General features: G+C 39.3%; 1 long non-coding RNA gene across 3 annotated transcripts in view; it reads right to left on the bottom strand.

The window, feature by feature from the left end:
• Positions 1-12,399: 12,399 nt before the first annotated feature.
• The window catches only part of LOC116085082, a 180,541-nt gene continuing 178,350 nt past the window's right edge, over positions 12,400-14,590 (bottom strand). For all 3 annotated transcript variants that reach the window (XR_004116406.1, XR_004116407.1, XR_004116408.1), the window contains one exon: positions 12,400-12,760. This is a non-coding gene — a long non-coding RNA (uncharacterized LOC116085082). The remainder of the gene's footprint in view (positions 12,761-14,590) is intronic.

The following is a 14,590-nucleotide window of genomic DNA, read 5'->3' as shown; positions in this document are numbered from 1 at the left end:
CACATAAAGATGCAGAGTGAGACTGAGGTTAGGAAAGTACATTCTCAGGGACAACAAAAACTGCTCTCAAAATTCAGAAAATGAGGACTCTCAGCATAGTATTCTCTCAGGGCTTGTACAGCAAATAGGTCTTGACTTTGGCTGTATACCTCTGACCTATGCAAGTTTCAAAAAGCAAATTTTGTTTTAATTATTTTGCAGTCCTTTGTGGGGGGAGGGGAAACACAGGGTTTTGTACTTGCTAGGCAACTGTACAACTATTGAAGATGTGGTTTTTCCTTCTTCTGTTCTTTGGGGGTCCACTCAATTCCCATGGTGCTTCTTAACACATTTTTTTCTGTGTATCAAATCCTTGTCACACCCTGAATAGCTTTCTGTATTTTGAATTTACAGTGAAATGCCTTTGAGCAGGTGTAGACACAAAAGCAGGGGAGACTTTAGCAGCAGTTGATTTATGAAATCAAATATCTCAAAAGTAAGAGAACTATCTAAATATTTCACTATGTTCCTGACTTGCAATATGGCTTAACCTGATACCAGATAAATAAGAACAAAAAAACAGAAAAGTTAAATGTCTTTGGCAAATACCATGTGAATGTGTCCTTCTGAAGGCATTTTCATGATCATTTAAAGGGAAATGAATAATATAATTCAAAGATATAAATAGATGGTCATATTGGACCGCATTGAGAGCAGATGTTTTAAGTTATGTAAAAATCTTACCCCATCTGGTCAACAGTAAAAATGTCTCAACAACAACCCACAGATAAAATGTTGCCAATAAAACAAGCGTTGCGAGGACTGGGTAGAACTCAGTTTTACTGGATTGCTTCAGAAAGCGTTACAGGTTATTAATATGCATCTAATAATTTATAGTTTGTAGTGATTGCCATGACAAAAAAAGTTATTTTCAAATGTTCTCAAAATTTCAGCAGGCTAACTGCATAACATATTTCACCATGTGCCACACTTGCAGACCCTTCTTCCAGACAACCTCAGACCTAGAAGTCTACCCTGGAGTGTCTAGATCAGCAATTTGATCAGCACATATACTAATCTAATCAGGCAGAATAGAATTAGAAATGAGAGAGACATCACGCTTGCAGATTCCTTCCCTTTTCTGACAATTAGTTGAATCTCTCTCCAACGTATGGTTTATTGCAGCTTGCCTTGTAGGTGGTTTTCCTAGGGTGAATGCTTTCCAAACTTTGTAGCTACACAAAAGCATTAATAAATGAACTTTACTCTTCCACACTGAACTATTATCAGAGAACTTTTTTTTCGAAAACAGTGTTTTTTCAAATGTAAAATATCTTGATATTTGGATCTAAGAGTTGTTATTCCTGTCCTCTTTCTTCCTCCTTAGAGTGGCTGTGGAAAGCCTGTACCAGCTCACGCCTTCATTGTAGTGGAAGAAGGGCCAGTAAAGGTCCCTCACACTATAAAAATATCTAAAAAGTTAAATTAATGACTCATAGACATAAGCAGACTCCTGCTTAGAACAATAAAAGAATTTCTTGCACTTATGAGGGGTAACCGTGGATGAATAAAGGAATATAGTAAAAGGAGATTTTAATTACAAGGATAAGTTATCATGCTATTGTGTTGTAAAATGTACTTTGTGAATTCAATTAAAGAAGTCCACACTCAAACAAAAAAAAAAAATCACCCCATTCCCCAATGTTCTTTTTGCACTAGAAGATTGTTTAGCAAACCCTGTTCATAAATTAGAAGAGATAAGACAATTAAAGCTAACTGGCCATGACAATGCACATGAAAATTTTGAATCAGGTATTTGTTAAGTTTCCTAGTTTTACCCAACAAGTCCTAGCTGGCTCTGCAAGTGTATCGCATAAAGAAACTGTGTGACCATCAGATCTCGCTGCAGTAAATAAGCTTTCGTTTTCTGAAGAGATAGTTTAATTCAAGAAATATCTGTGTTACCTTGAGAAATATAAATCATACATTATCTCCTGCCAATCCACCTGCTTCCCATTGCATTTAAGACAGAATCCAGACTCCTTTCTCTCGATGCCCTGATGGCCATCTACAAGTTCACCTTTTATTCTCACCTTTCTCTTTTACCATATACTTCACATATGGTAAACCGTTATCCCACCTTAGGAATATATTGCTTCCACTCTCCAGAATATTCCACTGGGCTAGTCACATTACCGTTTCTACCACTACACAGAAACTTTTTTCTATGCCCTATCTTAATAAATATCTTCTTTCCCAGAGACTCTGTTATGCAGAAACACTGTTTGTTTGCTTTGCAGTACATTAAAGTTCATCATCAGTTTACTTCTATGTTCCCTGTATAGCATTATAATACACTAGGATAGACATTCTAAAAGAGCAAGCATTATTAGGCCTCCTTTCTCTATTTCCCTACATTCACTGGAATGTACTCAGTAAATGTTTTGGACAGTCTCATTCTAAAAGAAACAGCAATAAACAATCCTGCCCTATGCTCAGAGACTTCCAGTCTGAAAGGGAAGCAGACCCTATGTCCACTGAAGAGTGTAAAAACACAGGAACTGGAAAATGGTAAGAAAATGATCTGAGAACAGAGTAGTGATGATGTGAAGCACAAAAGCAGAAACCACAAAACTTACAGATTTCAGAGCCTCAAATAATGAGAGGCCATGGAACAAGAACACTGATTCAGGTTCCCACAGATACCAGGTCCCTTTTTATACTAACACAAGCCAAGTCATAGATCAAGACCCTTTTTAAAATACTCTTGGGAAATCAACAGTTAGGTGGATTACAGCACAGCAAGGAAATCTGACCTAGAGACCTCATATGTTATGACATATAGCCTTTGGATTGGTGGGAATGGGGGTCTATTTAAAATGACAGGCCATGCAGAGAGGTGGGCAATAAGTAGCTACTAAAGTGACAAAATATAGCCAAAGATAATTTTGGTTCCCAACCTATAACATTGGCTTTCTAGGATCAGCCAATCAGTTCTGTTAAATATTTAACAGGGCTATTTTCTGGGAATTTAAATTTATAGCATCTTTATAATCTTATTAAATTTATAGTAATCTTTATAATCTGGTGGAAAAGCTGAAATGTGAATTGGGTCCTAAAATATGATAAGGATACCCAGAGTTAAGGCTGGAAACGGGACAAGTGTACAAGAATCTGTAGAGCGATCGAGCATTTAGAGAGATAGGGCTTGTGCTAAGCGGCCTGGGAGAATTAAGGCTGAGAAAATGGATCATGGGATGGGCACAGAGAATGCAAGTGCTTTTTGAAATGTCAAGGCCACCCTTTAAGGATACCCAGGGAATAATCACACCAAACTTAAAGGAGACATGAAGTCCACCCGGATATGCATGCTCCTAGAGACCCAGAGAACAGGGAAGCTAAGGGAAGTGAAGGCCCTCCTGGCAAGCGGGTGCTTCAGTTGTAAGAGGAAACTCTTTTCTATCATCTGTTAATCTGTGCTTGCTTCAGCATCTCGGGCTCTTGATTGAATATGTCCTCTAGAGATAATGCTTCTATCAGCTGTGCCTCAAAAATGAAATCTAACACTTCTCTCTCTTTAAGTGCATTTCATTACAAGGAACTGCCTTCTTCCTCTCCAATTCTCAAAGGCTCTGGCGAGTGATAAAGAAAGAGAAGTGAGGACTCAGGCATCTGAAGTTGTGTTTTTAAGTAATGTTTCTAAGCCCACGTCTGGTTTTATCAAGAGAAATCGGGCAATTTTTCACGGGGTGAAGATAACGGCTTATGCCTATGGCCGGTAAAACATTCCCAATGCTGCCCCCTCTCCCAGGCTTTAGCGCGGACTGCAGCAGTACTAAGCCGGGGCTGGACAGAAGGTGATAGGATGGCAGACTGTTTGACCAAGATAAGAATGAAGGTGAAATGTGTCTTTATGCTCCAGGCACATATGTTTTACTTTAAGGTAGTGGGAAGCTCATCTGTTAGTGTCTTAGAAAACAGGCTTCAAGGTGATGTAATGGGAAGCGATTTCAGGCCATCAAACAACAAAAATCCAGAGTGAAGCCTGTGATCCTCCGAAATTCCTGCTTGAAATTTGGCACTGCTTTGACTCTTTAATAATGTGGAATTTGTAACGTGGAGGGTTTGGATCACCTGTCTTTGTGCACTACCCACAGTGATCATCTCTGTGACTCTATGAATAGAATTGTGAATATTTGAAGAAGAAAAGATAAATTTGATCAAACTGTAGTGTCAAGACTGACCCCAAACACCATTGTATAAACCTTTAATCCCTCTCTCCCTCTCTCTCTCTCTCTCTCTCTCTCTCTCTCTCTCTCTCTCTCTCTCTCTCTCTCACACACACACACACACACACACACACACACACAAATACACACACAAATTATCTATATTTTGCTTCTGTGACCACACAACTTATGCTAGGATCATATTGAAATATGCTGACCAAACTAGAATCCTATGGGAAGAAGGCACAGAGAAACCTTTTTAAAGCTTTTTGTCACCTCACGTTCAAGGATGTTTTTCTTTGACTTTTTTAAAGCTAAGGACAGAGGGTGAAGAAGCTTTCCATCATGCCTGATGACCTGTGTTTGATCATCAGAACCCACATAGTGGAATGAGAAGACTGACTTCAGCATGTCTTCTGGCTTGCTATGGCACACATGCAAGTACATACCATAGACATATGATAGATAGATAGATAAATAGATAGATAGATAGATAGATAGATAGATAGATAGATAGATAGATAGATAGATAGATAGATAGATATGTAAAACACTCTTAAAGAAAAAACCACACCTAGTATTTCTCACCTTCAGCTCTGCTGGCCTTTCAGATTGGAAGCCCACCCCACCCTTTTTTCTTCTTTTTAAATTTTATTAGTTGGTTATTTTATTTATTTACATTTCAAATGTTATCTATCTATCTATCTATCTATCAAATGTTAAGTATCTGCATCTCTTAGTCAGATGCTACTAGAGCCTCTCAGAGGACAACTATACTAGGCTCTTGTCTGGGAGCTCTTCTTGGCATCAGCAATAATGTGGGGGTTTGGTGTCTGCAAATGGGGAAGTCCCTGGATGGCTTTTCCTTCACCCAACAAAGGGGAGATAGAACCTGAAGAGATCACCTCCTGTAGATAGGCATGGCCCCCAGTTGAGGGATGGGGCCACCCACCCATCTCAAAATTTTTAACTGAATTTTTGTTGTCTAAAGGAAACTCAGGGACAAAAATGGGGGCTCCCCCACTTTCTAATTCTACATTTACACAACTAGATCCTTTCACTTCAAGTCTCAACAACTTCTTCCTCAAAGGCATGTGTTACCTAAATGTGTTCAAATTACATCTGCTCTTTGATTTTATATTTGCTTCTTCTACTATTTTATCTTCAGCCAAGCTTCCTCCATAGGCCTTAAATACAACTGTCCCATGAATTTATTTCTCTGTGACTCTCTCTCTCTGTGACTCTCTCTATGACTCTCTCTCTCTCTCTCTGTATGTGTGTGTGTGTGTGTGTGTGTAAGAGAGAGAGAGAGAGAGAGAGAGAGAGAGAGAGAGAGGAGAGAGAGAGAGAGACTCTTACATGGAGAAAGAATGTTCCATGGAGACAGTACCTCTTTATGTTTTGTTCACCATTGCATCCCTAGCAACTATCACAATGCCAGAAAAATGTCGTTTTTTAACATTGAAGAGTATCTGCCAGTCAATTGGAAGACTACTATTTTCTCCCAAATCCCATCTCTGAAGGAGCATTTTTAAAATTATTTTTGCAAGCATCCTCTGACCCATGTGTTTTCAGACTACTCTTAGAGCAATGAGTCATTGACATCTCTGGAAGGGTCAAGTGAGCAGCTATGTGGTTGGTTGAGCCATTTAAGTACAATCCATTTGTAAGTCATTTTGATGAGTGTAAATTGTACACTTAAAGGGAGCACTCCCTTTTGGACATCCGGCTCATTAGCAACTTTGAGGACTAATGGGGTGTGATCAGTGTATTAGTGTATTAGTGTCCTTTCCTGAGGCAAAAAAAAATTTGGGCCCCTATAAAGTAAGGAATCCCAAGTTTCTAGCATCAGGCTCCCCATCCCAACTTAATTATATCCAAACAAACAAACAAACACACATACACACACACATATGTAAATATGTCAATTTTTAACACTGTGTGTATATATATATATATATCTGTGTGTATTTTTATATGTAGAGAGAAATAGGAGATAGATAGATAGATAGATAGATAGATAGATAGATAGATAGATAAGAGATAGATAATAGTTATAAATAGAAATAAAGATTAATACAGATAAAGATGATAGATATAGCCTTACATAGACACACAGATATACAGAAACAGAAATATACAATAGACACACACACAACCAGGCAGTCACACACACACATACACACACACATACACACACACAGTGACAGATACATACGTCATTTAGATACAGACGCATTCTGCCTGAGAGCAGCCCTTGAAGGCCTTATTCCCAGCATGCTGGCTTCACAAAGCTACATGTCATTCTTTCAACTTACATGGCACTTTGTCACTTATTTGGATAATAAGAAGCAACCTAAATATCAATCACATCAAGTATTCATAGCCAAATACATGCTGCCATTTCCAGAGAGGGGGGGAGAGAGAGAGAGAGAGAGAGAGAGAGAGAGAGAGAGAGAACAAAAACTCCTCCTTGTTTTTAACAGAGCCCTCTCCCTACCTAATACATTCATGTCTTAGTTTGTATGCACCAATAAATTTGTTCAGGTTCATTTTCACTTCTTGACAGTTGCTTCACCTGTGTAAAGAGTTTCAAAAGCACGTACTATATGGAGATGATACAAAAGTCCCAAGGAATTTAGCTGGAGAGTCAATGGCTCCTTCTGTCAGTTCTCATCAGAACCCTCAGCTCTTCTCTGGGCTCTGCAAGCTTTGCTTTGAGAAGAGCAGGAAAGGTCAGTGGGAATTCAACTCTCATCAAGTCACCCCTAATCATAAAGAAGACACACTTTAGATTTTGAACAGCTAACGAGTGTTTTGGCACTTCTCTCTGTTGCTTGCACGGCAGGTTGTGTTTGTTGACGGTGTAATAACCGCACAAAGGTACTTCAGGTGTCCAATTGAAACTTTACAGAATTGATGGGTTTTCAAGTATACTCAGAGCTCTCAGAAAAGTTTAACTGCTAAAAACTAAAATAAAGTGTTAGTGTAATTACAGCCTTGAAATGACATCCAACAGCGCTTCCAACAACATTAGTAGCATCAACAGAGAGGAAACTGACCATCTAATTAGGGGACAGACATGTACCTTAAAAAATTCACAGGCAATACAGAAAAGAGCTATAAATAAGTAAATACAGATCTCTTCTATTTTGCAGCTTTACAGGGGTATCCAGTTGAATCTATGGAAAAAACTAAAAACTAAAAACAAATCTAAATTCATTAGCAGGTCCCAGACAGTCTTATGTGTAAATTTAACACTCTTAGCTATTCTCTTTCCTCACTCTCTCTTTTCCATAGTTTTATTCAGATCCAGTCTCGTACTACCTGTCCTATCTTACTGGAGATTTGAAAACCATAGGAAGTCCTCTGTAGTTTTCAAAAATCAGAACTTAAAATAATTACATTTGTTTACTGTGTGCATTTGCACACTAGTACATGCTCCATTGTGTGTGTATGTATGTATGTATGTATGAATGTATGTCAGAAGGCAGCTTTATGGAGTTGATACTTTCTGATCTCCACTGAGCTTTGCACTTTTTGAGTAAAACATTATCTGGGCTCACAGGAAGTATCCCTTTCTCATCACCCTTATTTATGCATTAATCCCTTCATGATGTTTACTATAATCTGACATGCCCTCATTTACTTCCTTCTTTGCTTAGTATTTGCCTCTATACTACAGAATATAAGATCACAATGGCAGGGACTTTGCAAAATTTACCTTCTGCTTCATTTAATAATTTCTCAGTATCTGTGAAATTTGGTTCCAAGACTCATGTGCACACCACGATCTACAGATCTGCAAACCCGTTATATAAAAGGTCACCATATTTGCATTTAGCCTCTTCATGTTCATCATCCAGTATACTTTAAATAGCTTGAAGATTACTCATAACACGTGTACAACACAATCTAAAGCGGCATATAAATAGATGCTATGCTGTGTTATCTAGGGAATGACAAGAAAAAGTCTACACGCAGTCAATAAAGATGGAATTGCTTTCTCTAGTGTTTGAATTTGCAGGGTTGTAGCCTATAGATACAAAGAGCTGAAGGCATGCAGAACCTACATCTGAAGAGGAAGTTTCTGATCACGTCATGTGATGCAGACTCACTTGGTGTTTTCCTGGTGCAGACTCATGTGGTGCTTTGCTGTGACAAGACCCCTGGGGTGACAGGTTATGTTTGGATAGAGTATAAATATGACTCAATGGACAGTGATAGGGTGCTTGCATAGATAGCCTTGCAAGACATCTTTGGTCTCCCATCTTCTCTCATCTTCACTTCATTGAAAGAGGCACAGCAAAGAACTTCTCCTGGCATCCTGACTGGTTCTGGTCACTCCTGCTGATTCAGCAGAGGCCTGAGCTGTTTCTGCTGGATTGTGCCACTGCTGCTGAATCGTGTTTGGTACCCTGACACTAGTGAACTTAGACTACTGGTATCCTAACAAATGGAGATTGGAATCACCCCCAAACAACTACTTCTAAACAGGTCCATATCCCCTTGTCCTATTTGTCATCTTCTCTCCCCTACCTTTGGACTATGGGCTAGAAGTGGGGTTGAAGCATTTGAGAACACTGATTAAAAGTAGGTTTTAAAAAATCTAAGCCTATCCTTGGCCCTGTGAAGGTTCTATGCCCCAGTGTAGGGGAATGCCAGGGCCAGGAAGTAGGAGAGGGTGGGGTGGTGAGCAAGGGGAGGGGGGAGGGAACAGGGGATTGTTTTAATTTGTTTTTTTTTTTTAATTTTTTTTTCTTATTTTATTTTATTTTTATTTTTTCTTTTGGAGGGGAAACCTGGGAAAGGAGATATTGTAAATAAAGAAAACATCTAATTAAAAAAAAAAGAAAAAAATCTAAGCCTACCTATATCTGTTACACTGAGTGTTGAATGAATAAACTAATGATAAAGAAACTATTAATAGCACTAGAAAACTCTTTAAGACCCTTAATATTAATAAATGGATTCTGCAATGAAGTAAGAACATAATATGATGGGCAGGATTGGCTAGATTATTGAATAACACAGTTCAGGGGAGAAATAAAACTCACCATGATGGAAAATAGACCAGCAAAGTACCCCCAGGTTATAAAGAAAGGGTGATTAGGAGACAAAAACTAGGGCAAGAAATCTGCTGGAGCGAATATTAAATAAGATGCAATATATGTTGGGAATGTCATATGTCAACCAAAAGCTGTGAGAGAAGAAGGTTCAAGCAAGAAAGTCATAGGAGATAGTATCAGAGCCTCTGGTGACAAGCTCTGGGAATGCTGGAGGGAAGAGAGAGGAAGAACAAGATAAGGCAAGGGATGGAAGAGGAGGGAAGAAGAATAGGAGAGGAAATGGAAATGGGAGACAGGGGAAAGAAATAGATGCAAAAGATGGGGTAGAGAAGAAAGAAAAGCAGAGAGGAGAAGGAAGGGGAGAGAGGGAAGAGTAGAGCAATAAGGAGGAGGGAGAGAGAGAGAGAAGAAAGAGGGGGAAAGAAACAGAAGAGAAAGCATTGTTGAGAACTCTTAAACACAGATGATAAAACTGCAGATGATCAAGAAATTGCCCACCATGCCTCTGAGAAAGCACTGCCTGTCGAGGTAAAGGTAGTGTTTGAGGACATATGCTCACAGAAAGGCTACACAGAGGGAAAGGTAGTGTTTGAGGACATATGCTCACAGCAAAACCACACAGAAGCTTCCAGAGTGCTGCTAGCCTTCTGTCTATCGAGTACATGATACCGAGAACAAATTTGTTCAGTATAGTTTTACAGATTCGCTTTATATTTTAAATATATACATGAAGTATTTCTATATGGGCCTGCAGTCTTTCGGAAGAAAGTGTAATTTCTAAAGGCAATGAAGTGTTGGTGTTGTACTTCCTAGGCTTACACACGTGTGCTACCACTGACGAGTTTGTCTATTCTGAAACTGGTGGTGTGAATGAAAGTATCCTCCCCACTAAACTTTAGCATTTGAATACTGTTAGAGGAGTTCTAGGAGATATGATCTTTCTGCATGAATTATGTCACTGGGGGCAGACTTTGAGGTTTCAAAGCTTTGTGCTCTTCCCAGTTCACTTTCTCTGCTTTGTGCTTTCAGTTCAGTAAGTGAGTACTCACCCTTTAGCCCCTGCTTCCATGCTTTGGCTCTGACATCATGGGCTCTAGCCATCTGGAACCACAAGCCTAAATACATACTCTCTCTTATAACTTGCCTTGGGCATGGTGCACCATGTCCTGCACAGCTCATGGTATTGTCCTTTTATTATTCAAAGGAATAATGAAAATGTACAGAAAAGCTGGTATGAGTTGGTCTGGGCTCTCTGATGGAGAAGCTGCAGAACCGCAGAAGTTCAGTGTATTTATTATAGACAGTTGACTAGGGAAGCAGGATTACTGTATACAGTTGAAGAGGAGGCAAGGTTATTGCATCTAGATAAACAAGAAGGCAGTTTTAGCTCACCTCTGTAGAGTGGTCTCTGAAAGGATCAGTCTTCAGAAGGTAAGCATCCGTGGTGAGAAAGGTATGATAGACATGTTCTGCACACAATATCAACATGTGCACTCAGGCTTTTCCATTCCTGTGAGCCTCCCATGGGAAAGAGGCTTTGCCCACTGTCCATGGGTCTGAAGCTTTGGTCCTTGACATGGCCAGCTCATGTCATCAGCACACTCAGGACTTCACATACTCAGGCTTTCTCCATTCCTCACATTGGTGGATTATCACAGCAACAACAACAACAATAAAAAATAGTAATTAATATAGGAGCTTTGCACTCAGCCTTTTTACAGCCCAGTTCTTACCTTGGAAATATCGGAAGAATATGCTGCCAACCCCGTGGGCTATCCTGTGAATTAAGTGGAATAATATAGGTAAACCAGTTAGTAAAGTACCTAGCAGATAATAGACATCTTTCAGATTTTATACCCAAAATTACATTTGTTTGAATCAAGTCTTCAGTATATTGTCTGCACACAAGGCAATAGTCACATCACATTACTGCTTAAGGTGCATCCATGGTGCTGATATTTAAGTAAACATGACTCCATCACAGTGGTCAACCCAGTGAGGATGCTTTGCTTCCCAACAATGCATCACAGAAGTTCTAGTGCCTTTGGACTGAGAGATGCAGGAACATACGTATATAGGCTTTAAGTGCAATGCCTTTCCCAAAAGGAATCACTTCTGAGATATAGACCTTCACCTCAATCTAACTTGGAGAAGTTGAGTTAATATGACCTTTACATGACTCTTCAGAATTTGTTTCCATACTTATTCCATGTAAAATCATAATATAATGGATATATTCCAACATGCAGTTTCTAATAAATATCAGGTCTTATAGGAACTAATTCACTTGATATTTAGAGATATTGGAGGTACTATGAGGGAAAAGTGGGAGGCCTTAAGTTCAAAAGCCATGTCAATGTATCTGAATCACCTCATATACTAGTTTCTGAAGGTAAATGTAACAAAGCACCACAAAAGACAGCTTTAAAAAGCACAAATGTTATATCAGAGCTCTAGAGGACATAGTTCAAGATAACGGTTGTTTCCAGGGCTGGTTTCTAGCCAGAGCCATTTCAAAGGGTTGCTCATGCCTCTCCCCAAGCTTCTGATGACTTATAATAGCTGGTTGGCTTAGAGGAGCAGCCTCTCATTTCTGCCTTCATGTATGTGTTCTCCTTATGGCATGATTGGATCTACTTTTCCTATTTTCATGAGGACAACAGGTATATTAGATTAGGGTCCTAACCAACTTCTCCAAAACTTGAACAACTGCTCATGCAATGACCTTACTTCCAACCCAGGCTTCTAGAAATAAATATAGTGGTGGAGTTTTGCTCATTTTGTTTCATTTTCTGTGATAATAATGTCTTATTTGTATCCCCATTGGCTGTGAATGGATACACATAAGAGAAAGCATATTTTCATCCATACACTTTAATGGTGTGCCACACCCCGTCATTGGTGAAGATGAAAATAATAATATAAATTAAGGTTTAAGAACTTCCCCAACCTCTTCATCTTCATGTCAGATAAGAGAGCAGTAGCCATCCTTAAAACCACCAAACATTTCTGGATTTACCATTTTCCCTCTACAATTTCAAAGAAAGAACAAATTGTTGGCTTGTTTAAAATATACTTTTTAAAATTAATAACCCATAATAATTTTCTTACCGAGTATGAGAAAATGTAACACAAAACCCAATCCTTATTTGTTCATGCTGTCAAAATGTCTAATGTTGGAAGAAACTGGTCTCCACAAAAAATATTGCCTTTCCAATTAGCCATCTGCAGAATGGAGGGGATATTTGGTGTAGCCTTCTCAGCTGGAACATTTTGAGAACAAATACGTTGTTGCAAAAACTCACATTCAAGGCCATAATGTTTGTGAGAATGTGGTTGACTTAGCAGATGTCCTGGAAATTCCTGGGGCAGAAGAACTTCCATAACGTCAATGCTGCTCTCTCCTGTTGTAGAATGGTGTTTGGGATTTGTGATTGGCTAGGTCTGGTGGTTGCTATGATATTTCCTACTCAGTCATTCACTCTGTAAAGAACGGCAAGATACAAACAAATACTATTGAACTGTTCTGTTACCCCAGGAGATACACTGGTCCATGATACATAAAATATCTGTTACTTCCCATTTCTTCAAAACAATTCATTCTATTCAGTCCCAGCTATGTGCATTCATCTGTATGGGAAACTGCATAGCACGACCTTCACTATACTTCTTTCCAGCAGGAAAAGAAGCAACAAAGTCTAACCTTTGTGTGCTCTGCTCACTCATCACGCCTGAGGAGCTTGTTTGAAATGGGAATAACCTCTGTTTTCAGTCCGAGTCTTCTCTTTTGAAATTAGATTAATGGAGTCGTGAATAAACTGAAGAATATTCTAACTTTGGAATGCAAATAGATAGAATGCCCTTCTCACTGAGCAACAATCCACTCACTCTGCGATACCTGGTGCTTTCATGTAAAGCACCAGAACTTTGAGCAAAGTGAAGACTTGGGTCTAAGCAGGAAGCCTTTCTGTTACCCCATAGATTCCCACTGCTGGACCATTTATGTACTTGTCAAACTGTACTTCAAGATCTTTACTCTATCAAAGGGATATGATGGTACACGGGTGTATTTCAAGAATGTGTGTGTGTGTGTGTGTGTGTGTGTGTGTGTGTGTGTGTGCGTGTGTGTGTGTGGTTTTTCAAGACAGGATGTCTCTGTGTAACCCGAGCTGTCCTGAACTGCACTCTATGGACCAAGCAGACCTTGAATTCATGGTGATCCTGTCTCAGCCCTCAGAGGGCTGGGGTTAAAGGTGTGCACCATCATCCTCAAGAATTTTTAAAGGAGGTTTTTGTGTATATTTGAGGCCCCTATTCCACTGCCCAATTCCAATTTATTTGTTCCTTGTAGTGTCAGTGCAACGGTGTGTACAGACTATTGTTCTGTCCATAATCTTTACATGACTTAGAGCTTGTCATTGTCTTATGTGACTGAGCTAGCTGCCCCAACATTCCTTTGGTTTCATGATTCTTGTTGTTGCTTAGACACATAGAAAGCAATGAGCTCTCTATAACATTTCTTCTGAGACCCACAACCTTACCCTTACTGGGCTTCTCCATAGTGTCTCTGTGTAGAAAATGGGGTTAATCCCCTTTTCCTTCAGGTCTCACAAGCCACTCTCAGTTTCCACTTACTTCCCATCATTCTTCCAATCAACAAACACTAGGTCTCTGTCTCCTGGGCCCTTTGGGGTTTATGTTCTCATTCCCTCTCAATTTCTTTTCCTTCCCTTCTATATTATTTAGAGGATCCACCTTTGAGGGACCTAAACTTGTATTTGGATTTGTTTGTTTTCTCCATCCCCTCAAGTGAAAATTACAAACCAAATTTTTCTGCTTGAATGCAGGAATGAAAGTGAGAAAGGATATGGGGAGAAATGAGATTTAAAGCTTACTCTTCATATGGTAAAAACGGAAGCCACTGCCTATCTAATAAGAATAGAGCAGTAAACAGAGAGAATGCCCACATGTTAGGTGGAGAATCATGAGTAGAGCATTGGTAACTTTACCAGCTCTTGTATGACGCTCAAAGAAATGTTCAAGTACCTGTTTATAAAAGCATATTTTCATACGACACTTCAGGTTCTTGGTAGTCACTGTTCTAGCCTAGCAAAGACAAGAGTCGTAAGAGTTAATCTATGATTGAATGACTGAAGACATGGAAATCAGTGTCTGGAAAAACACCAAACACTGTATCATTGTCCTTTGAGGCTAACCAATTATCTTGCGAAATTGGGTAATACTGCACAACCACCAACCAAGGACTGCACATAGAGGGGTCTGATTGTTCAAGCAGCATGTGTATGGTAGAGG

This window comes from Mastomys coucha, unplaced genomic scaffold (genome assembly GCF_008632895.1).
Source record: "Mastomys coucha isolate ucsf_1 unplaced genomic scaffold, UCSF_Mcou_1 pScaffold9, whole genome shotgun sequence".
NCBI lineage: Eukaryota > Metazoa > Chordata > Mammalia > Rodentia > Muridae > Mastomys > Mastomys coucha.
The sequence above is the reverse complement of the archived record's forward strand: the minus strand, read 5'-3'. Positions and strand labels throughout refer to the sequence as shown.